The sequence below is a fragment of the Micromys minutus genome (assembly GCF_963924665.1).
Source record: "Micromys minutus genome assembly, chromosome: 2".
NCBI classification, from domain to species: domain Eukaryota; kingdom Metazoa; phylum Chordata; class Mammalia; order Rodentia; family Muridae; genus Micromys; species Micromys minutus.
The window spans coordinates 101,411,756-101,421,739 of NC_137971.1; positions in this window are offsets into that span (position 1 = coordinate 101,411,756).

The window sequence follows — 9,984 nt, forward strand, 5'->3', positions numbered from 1 at the left end:
ATACAGAAAAACTTTCAGGAGAGATGCTGTTTCTATAGCAACCATTTGTGGAATCTCTGGGAGACTCAGAAAAAGGCCCGGGCTGTAGAGAACAGCTCAGTGACAGGGAGGGGCTGTAATGGAGGTAAAGATGGCAGATACCAGGCACGTGAAATGACAGAAGACAACACTGGACGCTGTCCCTCGACTTTGGAGCAGGTGAGCCTGGTGGAAGCAGAGAGTGAGGAAGGGCAGCCGCCGACAAACCCAGAGAGGAACTGAGTAAGATGTAGTGAGAAAGGGCCTTGCCAGTCACTGGGAGTCACTTTAATTCCCTTTTGTGCTCAGGGGCTCCTCTTTCATGGCTTTGCTTCAGATTCACGTTCTGTGAATTGTCTTTTTTATTAGACTTGACAGCTATTTACAAAAATGTCTACATATTTTATAAATTCAGATAACACAAATATGACTAAATATTATCAATTCTCATTTTTTTTATATCTGTGAGGCAAACAGATGTTCATTTTACTATTTGGGGTACAACAAGTTTTAAGAGAGAATAAATAAATACATAATTGAGTTGTGAGGCAAACACTATGTTTGTTACATTGTGGCCTTGAATTGGGTGGACCAGTGATCGACCACAGCGCTTCTGTGCTGTGTATCTGCAAATAGCATGTTTAGTCCATGGGTATTGTAAAAGTTGAGTTCTGCCTTACAGGTTTGGAACCTCAACTTCCTCTAAATCCAATACTTCTTCTGTTTCAAGCAGGTTATTTATTGAGCAACTTCCTTTTTCTAGAAGAAGGAATGAAGATAGCACATTAGATATGACTTCTGCCCTCACACGAGTTTCAGTCTGTTGGGAGACAGGTGAAGAAGCATTTGAACACAGGGAGGAGAACACAGACCACACTGTTGGAAAGTATGGAGATGTCTGTTGATTAGCCCAGGAACCCTTTCCCTTCTGGGACCTCTGCCGTAGACACGCCAGGTGACTGGAGGACACATGATACTTGATCTTCATTGTTCATGAAAGTCCAAGAACTTTTTATTTTCTTACTAAAGGTAGTTAGCATAGCAATAACTCATGTTTCCTTGCTCTGAGATCATCCAGTCATATTGTGAAGCTGAACTCCTATCAGTGAGATGAGATGCAGTCACTTCTGCCAGGGATGGAGGACACCGTGGCCATGTGTGCTTGCTAGCCTGGTTTGGGTACGTGCACCCTTCATACAAGAAGACTCGCCTTATGAAGTTACTTTTGCTTTGTCTGATGTTCCTTCATGCCGCACCAAAATTACTTTTTGTTTGTTTTTAACAGCAGCATTTGAAAACTGAGAGTAAATTCAGCTCGGAAATAGGAGTCTGAGTTAGTGGGACATCAGTTTCAAAGTAGGGGACATATGCCTTTGACTAACAATAATGACTAACCAAAAACGAAAGCCCCTAACGGTAAGCTTGCGTCATCTGTAACATCAATGATGTGTTATGGGATATGAGATGTTACAGAGACAGAAGCTGGGCCTGAGTTGAAAATATTGTTGGAAATATTTTAATATAGGCAGTGTGAAACACATGCAATTTTTAAATTCTCTGTAAACGGCCCAAAAGAGTGTTCTCTTTCAAGGTGACTGCTGTTTTTTTAGGACAAAATAAAAATTCCTGATTCCCAGCTAACAATTATGGAGACAGGAATCGAGGTAAATAGAGAAACAAATGACACTTTTAATAAAAAGTTTTCAGCTCTGTTATAAATGATTCTGGTGGCAAAGTTAAGCAAGTTTTCCATAGTTTCTAATCAATGTTTTAATGAAGGGTTTTTATAAAAACATTTTTCTTATAGTTTAAGAAATCCATTTTCCTTTTTCCAACATAATATTTTAATGATAATGTAGAGATTTTGCATTTATATACCCACCACACTCATTTCCCAGTTATCTCATGTCTGCTCCCCCTTACCGTGGCTCTCCTACCCTGCAAAGAAAAAGAAGAAATGGGGAAAGAAAAATGTCAATTTTGTGTTGTCTACACACTCACGGGAGTGTGGTGAGACCCTCAGAGGCCAGCACCCCTAAGGAAAGCTGAGTCCTTCTTCACCTCATATACCCCAACACCTCCAACACTTCCCCAATCTCCCCACCCACTGCCAGAATTCAGCAGGAGAGTGCAAAGCAATTTAGCATGAAATTGCTGGAAGAGAGACACATATATGGACAGAAGCTCTTTCCATAAGAATTAAAGTTTTGAAAAAGAAAAAAGGGAGAGTGAGTTTCTTCATGTGAGAAAGACCATCTAATGGCAAATGTCACACCTATCTGGCCCACCTTAGCCTGTTAATGTGTATTTTGCTGCTATACCTCTAGTTGTGTCAGAAACCTACATAATTATGTTAAAAAGACAGATCCATTACTTAGGGAAGAAAACTGCCTTTGAGGCAACCCAAGTGGATCTCTTTGTATCTATCATTCTTTAGCAAATGTTCAGAGTCAACCAGCAAATGATCTCACTGGGGCTAATTTTGGAATGAGAGCACACAGTGCTTTGATGGTTGTCCTCCCACTACGGGGCACAGACTTGACCAATGCTCATGTAGAATGTTTGACTATTTATTAAGAGATTATGAGATTACCAGATGGCATCATCTATGCCCATAGAAGATTGTCTAGGATATCAAATGTCATACTGGCTATCAGATGTCCCGCTAGTTAGTGGTAAGAACTGTGCGATTTTACCAGGGGGCTTGCCCACTCTAACTTGTCCAGATACACAGAACTATAGCAATGTCTGCAGGTTCTGTCCTGTTCAAATCTGAAGCAAGCCCAGACAGCTGCAATACTTTACAGGCCATACCAAATGGAAACAGAACTATCTGACTGCCCCTATGCATGTTAATACCTAGGCATGTGCCCAGAGATGTGTCATGGGCAGCTCAGTGCCCACCAAGGAGATGAGTTCTCTAAGGGTAGGATCAGGTACGGTGAACCACTGAAATCATTCGGACAGCCTACATTGGTCAAATATTCTGGTTATGACTCAGCTGTTAGATGGGTTCTGAAGGGTGAGATAACCAGTTCATTTTGTTCTTTAGCTAACCACTGTCTAAATTTTGTTTAAAAAGCTAAGCTTAAAGCACACATAGTATAGAACTCATCTTTAAAGGGTACAGATCACCACTAAATGACAAGCTTGCATCAAATCAGATGACATTTCCTTTATTTCACAAAGAAGCCTTGGATCGTGAGACCCTGCTCCTAACTGTCCCTTCTTCCCATCTCTGTTTGCTTATTTTACTTTCTGTCTATGAATTTTCCTAACCTGGACATTTTACACAAATGGAATAAAATGTGGTGTTTGGTGTCTGGCTACTTTTCATTATTCAGAAGTGTGAAATTTTTATTCACATTGGAGTAAGTTATTAGTACTTCACTCTTGGATTCACATGGTGGCATATTATAAGTCAATCAATCTCATTTGATTTATTTCCTCAGTTGATGGACATTTAGAATGTTTCCATTTTGACTGTAAAAAATAATGATAGTGCAGTCATTCATGTCCACACGCTTCAATTCTCCCAGGAATATGACTAGGAATGGAATTCCTGAGTTACATGGTAACTCCATAATTTACTATTCAATCAGTAAGCTTTCAGTGCCTTTTTTGGGTCCTTTATGAAGTTAGTTGTGTAAATGGATGCCATAGAGATGGAACTGTTTGACAAATTGACAGACTTGAGCTTCGAGCCTTTGTGGACCCCACATTGGGGAGTCTCCATGAAGGTCTCTTGGCCACTATCTTCAGTTTCTGAAAACTTTCATAGGCATATTAAAAAATGGTCATGTTGTCAAAAAATGCCCTTCATAGAAACAAAAAGCTTGACAATAAGAACAATTTTTGTTCCCATGGAAATGCAGCAGCCAAATTTAGCTTTGGGCAAAGATAGGGCTTGTGTCTGAGATTTCCCCAGATGTTTGGTTCTACCACCTCACAGAGCAGATATAACCTAGAACAAAGTGCTGTCGGTTTTTGGATAGAACAGAGTCACCTGCTTTCCTGTTTTCCATTCCTTAACCTTCTTTGTAATTCCCACTCATTCTGTATCTTCTGGTTGTTCAGGGTGTGAACAGAATTAGGGTCTTGGGAGCAGGCGCTGGAGAGGGAAGATGGTGTACAAATGGGCTGTGGCTAAGGGAGGACATCATGGAGGCATCCAGGGGCATCCGAGAGCAAGTCAGGATGCAACTGACCTTTAATGACATAACCATGGGCCACTGAAGAACCACTCACTCTCTGGGGGGGGGGGGGTAGTGTACTGATTTTTCAAACCTACAATGAAAGTAGCAATACAGAATGGGACAAATAACAAGAAGAGGCCACCCAGCCTCAGAGATGACTGTGACTCACATTCCATGTGCACGTTTTCCCTGCTAAGCAAGGAAGATCATTCTGCGCCACTGCACAATTTATCCCGCATACTTTCTCGTTAGCAGTTTTGAACTCCACCCAGGATTTCTCAAAACCCACACTTTGGATAGCTCCATGTGCAGTGTTGTACTGACCGTTTACACGGGCTCCCTTCCAAAAGCCATAATTCTTCGTAGGTTTCAGAATGAAACTTCAACTTCTTTGTCCTGGGGGAGAAGGTCTACTTACCAGGTTTAACGCAATGGGTACAGTATGCAGGGAGGAAGTTGTCACTAAAAGGAATCATCTTGCTTGGTTTTGATGTGGTAGCCTCACCGAGGCACCTAGGCAGCAGCTCCCCCGCCTTTTGTAACAATTCTATCCATCTATGAGCGCAGGAAGTCTTTCTAACTTCTAGCTTCTTCTTCAAATTCTTTCTTAAATGTTTTAAAGTGGTATTGTAATTTTCTTCTTCTATATACTTATTCCTAGGCATTTTATTTTATTTTTTGAAGCTACTGTGAACGAAATCTCTCTTCTCCATTTTATTTCCTGACATAATCATTATTGGTAGAGGGAAACCTATGATTTTTTTGGACTGATTTTGGGTGCTAATTTTATATTTAATTTAAGAACTACTCTCCTTATTGGCTGGTTACAGCGGAGCAGAAATCTGGTTACTCTGAATTTCTAGGGTTTTGGAAAGTTTGTCACCTTCTGCCTTGACCAGGAGCATATTTTCTGTACAAGAGCTGGAGAGTCTGAAGGCAGTGTGAAGTGGTATGAGATGAAAAGGTCTCACTGGGGAAGGGATGAAGGAAGTTCAAAAGGGGATCAGCAGCAAAAAGGAAGGTAGCAGACTGGAGAAAACAAGGCAGAGTTTTGAAAAGGAATTCTCAGCTTTGAGTTTGGTGTTTGAGTGAATTAGAGTTGCCAGTTATTTTGAAATCAGGATTAGCAATATCAATTATGATCCTTTCCTATATATGCCACACTAGTAAATTAGAAGAAACAGGAAAATTCATCAGCAATTAATGAACTACTCGGACAGATGCAGTTTGAGATTGGTTACATTGTGATCTATCGGGGCTTTGAAAGAAACACCAGTACTGAGGACATCTGGGTATCCAATGTATGTGGTCTCTTTTGGAGGGATTATGGGAATTTTCTGGCTAGTGAAGTACTAGCAGATTAGAGCCTTGGCTTCAATATGGCTTGATCCGTGATCTCACTTCTATGACTTTATCATAGTGAGGCCCTTTTCTGTACAATGGTCATCAGTAACTGGGTTTCAAACTCTCGAGTATGCACTAGGTGCTAACAGAAACAAGGCACTGAAGCTGGCTGTGCCAGGCAATGCAGAAGATGGTGATGGATGTGGAAGGCAGTGTCTAGTGAGACAAGGAAACTGTGTGCCCTTCTGATCTTCTGAATTATATTCGAAACACCCACGAAAAGGCTCACTGAAGCGCTTCTGATTGATGTTTTTAGTGTCAGCACAGTATACGGTTTGATAATTTCAAAAGAGAAATGGTTGATGTAAAATTAGAATTTGGAGGCAAATACAAATCTCTGGGAATCATAATTTATCTGATTTCTAGACAACAGTAGTAAGTTAAACTGTCATGAGATCCTTCAGCATGACTGTATTTTGATGTTATTAAGCAAGTCTTTCTGGCTTGTGCTGGAAACCAAATAGCTCACTGCTTGCTGTGACCCTGCTCATTCATCATGCCAAAGAAAGACAAAGGGGAATCTAGAACAAGGACATTAAATAAAGAGGGGGATGGGAGAACGGGGTAAAGGAAGGGATACGAAGAACAGAAATTATTACTAAAGGTCTTTCAAAAGGCCACATGGAAACTACCGAAGAAGCCTCCTAAAGTATATGCACATAGGAAAGGAATTTAAATGGAACCACCGTAGAATGGGGGAGACAACGTCCCAACTAGTCATCTTACGCCACCAAATCAAACCTCCAGTGCCAAGAATAGGTTCTATCTTGTTGAATCCTTGGACAAAGGTGCCCCATGGATCTCTGAAAATGTTATAGGATATTGATTGCTTTTCACAACCAGTTGGTAAGGCTTTTTTTTTTTTTTTTTTTTTTTTCTGAGAACACCATTTATTGATGTCACTGAACACAGAGAAGTCAAACTGACATCCAACAAGAAGCTTTACTCCTACTGATCAACATTCATGGAAGGTATTGGGATATACTCTAAATGCTACTGGACGGGAAAGGTACCTGACAGGGTTAACGTGGCCAAGAACCCGAGACTAGAGAGGTCATGAAGTTGGGGAAAGCGTATTACTGCTATTTTGCTAAAGGAACATAGAGATAAAACGACTCATAATGCTATATTGCTGTACCCATTGGCTTGTGTGTCCCTCAACCCTCGTCAGAGAAACTTCTCGTTGTAGGCGGCAATGCACACAGAGACTTCAAACCTGGACAGTGAGCATGAGAGAGACTTTGCAGCAGTCACTCCTAAATGGCATCTCTTCATGAAGACGTCATGAAGATCTCTCCCCTCAAGATGCAGGGATCTATTGAGATGTGGAGGGAGAAAGATTGTAACAGTCAGAGAGATGGCTCAGTGGTTAAGAGCATTGACTGCTCTTCTAGAGGTCCTGAGTTCAAATCCCAGCAATCACTGGTGACTCACAACCATTTGTAATGGGTCCAGATGCCCTCTTCTGGTGTGTCTGAAGTACAGCTACAGTGTACTCACATAAAATAAATAAATATATCACTAAAAAAAAAAAAAAGAGTCAGGTGATGGATGCCTCTGAGGAAACAGTGTCTTCTAGAAACAGCAATTTGGTGTAATTTGAACTCATAGGCACGGTGGCAGCATACAGAGAATATGTCTATGGTCAAGCCAGATGGAAGGGTCCCAGCACTGAGAAGGGGAAATGGAAGCAGGGTCCCATTAATACCTGCCAGCAAGAATACATTATTTTTTCACCAGTGGAGTCTCACTGAATAATCAACTGCAACCATGTTCCAGGGCAGTCCTCATGCCCAGGAGTAGTTAATGAACATGACACGAGCTTTATGTTCTCTCTCTGTCTCTCTGTCTCCCTCTGTCTCTTTGTCACTCTCTCCCTTTCCTTTTCCCTCCCTCTGCATATATTGTCTCCTCTGCAAGCAGCAGCTTCCCTGAGTAAGGCTGAGAGCTGTCCTGAGCTATGGTCATAAACCCTGAGAGGGCAGGCTGGCACCATGTTCATCGAGCAATACAGGAGCTGCTCCTCCCTTGAGATCTATGGCCTTCTCACCTGGGGGCTCTGGCCAGCTTTATAGTGTCGGGTACAGTCTTCTCTTGTGGAATGGGTCTAAAGTCACGTAAGAAAGCTGTTGGTTACCCCTATAGCAATGGCTTCTGCTTATAAGGTAGCCTAGTATTCTACACTGGAAAAATTAAACTTTTAGAAATGTTTGTATTTAACAAAATGGCCTTAAAAAATTGGAAGTGTCAGCTTTGTCCACTGGCCCAGGCGTGGTTCTCGGTGCCCCCGCCTTCAGCTTTCACAACTTTTATAAGTGGTGCACATTTCCCAGACTTACTTTAATATAAACATGTTCTGGTTCCTGCTGGGACACTGACACATTTACATTTTCTTATTAGAGAGAAAAAGGAGACACCTGGAGAATACGCCAGGACGGAGGAGGAGTGGGTGGATGCAGACAGTGAGGGGGAAGTTAGTTCCGGAGTTGATAACGGGAGAATGGAGCGCACAGGGGTTTGGGGGTATGGTTCAGAGGGCATGGTGCAAAACACCCACTCGCCCATGGATTGGTTGCTAGAGCCAAATAAAGAAGCAAAAGAAATGAAAATTAAAATGAGGAAGTCAGTTTACTAGATTGCCTTTGTTTAATTTGAACTTGCTGGGGGAAAACAGAGTTTAGCGAGAATATAAAACACAGAGCTCTTGACTACAATCCCCAAACCTAGAGTTCTCCACTCTAAGAGTTACGTATCAGGGGAGGAGAAATATTAATGCTTCTGCAGGAATGAGAACATTCATTTAAAAAGGTTATTATAAAACTCTCTGATTCTAAAATTAAAAAATTCTTTATTGATTTTTCTTGTGAATTTCACGTCCTGCTCCCCAATTCCACTCACCTCCCCATCCTTTCCTATCTGTCCCCTGCTCTTGCAACCTCCTTCCCGAATGGAAATAAAAAAATAAAAACAACAAAACAAAATCAAAACTCAAAAAAAAAAAAAAAAAAAAAAAAGAAAGAAAAGAAAGAAAAAAAGAAAAGAAAAGAAATTTCACCATTCAGCATATCACAAAGTGTAACACAGAACACCCTTTGCCCACACATCTTTACTTGCAAATGTTCCCTGCAATGAGTCATTGGTCTGGTTCAAGGCCTCTGGCTTCTGCTACACTGTCAATATTGGAGCCTCACTGGAACTCCTCTTGAATATCCTGCTGTTGCCCTGTGTTACGGAGATCCTGTAGCTTTGGATCTGTAGGGCTGGTGCCTTCACTTACCTAAGCTCATCAGCTTTCCCGAACCCACACCACCATGGCCAGCATTCCAGCACTGCCCAGCTGGCTCACCCAGTGTTAGAGCCACCCCTGCCACCAGGGTCATCTCTACTGTGCTGGCCAGGGTGCTTCAACCGGCCATGGGTGGGGCCAGCTCTCATCTCATGATCATGGGACTGGTGCTGAGTTGTCTTTATTCTGGCTGTCCCAGGCCGACAGGACTGGGTAGCCTCTAATTTTTTAAAATACACTCTAAATGAACACATATCAGTGATGGGCTTTCCTGTTGCATACCCTTGAGATATAATCTTCAAATCCCTTTAACTTGGACTACGTTTGTATTTGAACATCAACTCTGATAGAATGAACTTTTTTAAAATATTTATTTATGGTGTGTGTGTGTGTGTGTGTGTGTGTGTGTGTGTATGTGTGTGTGTGTATGTGTGTGTGTGTGTGTGTGTGTGTGTGTGTGTGTATGTGTGTGTGTGTATGTGTGTGTGTGTGTGTGTGTGTGTGTGTGGAGTGTGGTGGCACGAAGGGGACATGTGCCATAGTGTGTGAATGAGGGTCATAATTTGCAGGAGTCAGTTCTTTCTTATCATGTGAGTCTCAGGGATTGACTCAGGTTGATAATTACTTTTACCTGCTGAGCATCTCAATGGCCCAGGATCACAATGGCAGACTGATCACACATTTATACCTGGAAACTGAGTTACAAATGTATATGCATTTAATGTATATGCATATAAACGTTCTTTCACCACCCATACTCTGAGGCCATCTTGTTGGAAGCAGTCCAGAGAGGACACAGGGACTGTGTAACCCCTGGGGAGCTGTGGACCCTTAGTAAATGATGTATGGAGGAGGAAGAGTGTGGATCTTCCAAACTTCAAATCTGGAAGAGTGTTCACTGGACCACTGTCATTGATGATAATGGACCACAGGTCATGTCTAGTAACAGTTTACAACGTGGTTCTGTTTTTAGAATCTGAGGTCTGTACTTTGTGCAGAGGCCCTGGTGCAGCCCTGTGCAGCCCTGTGCAGCCCTGTGCAGCCCTGTGCAGAGGCCCTGGTGCAGCCCTGTGCAGCCCT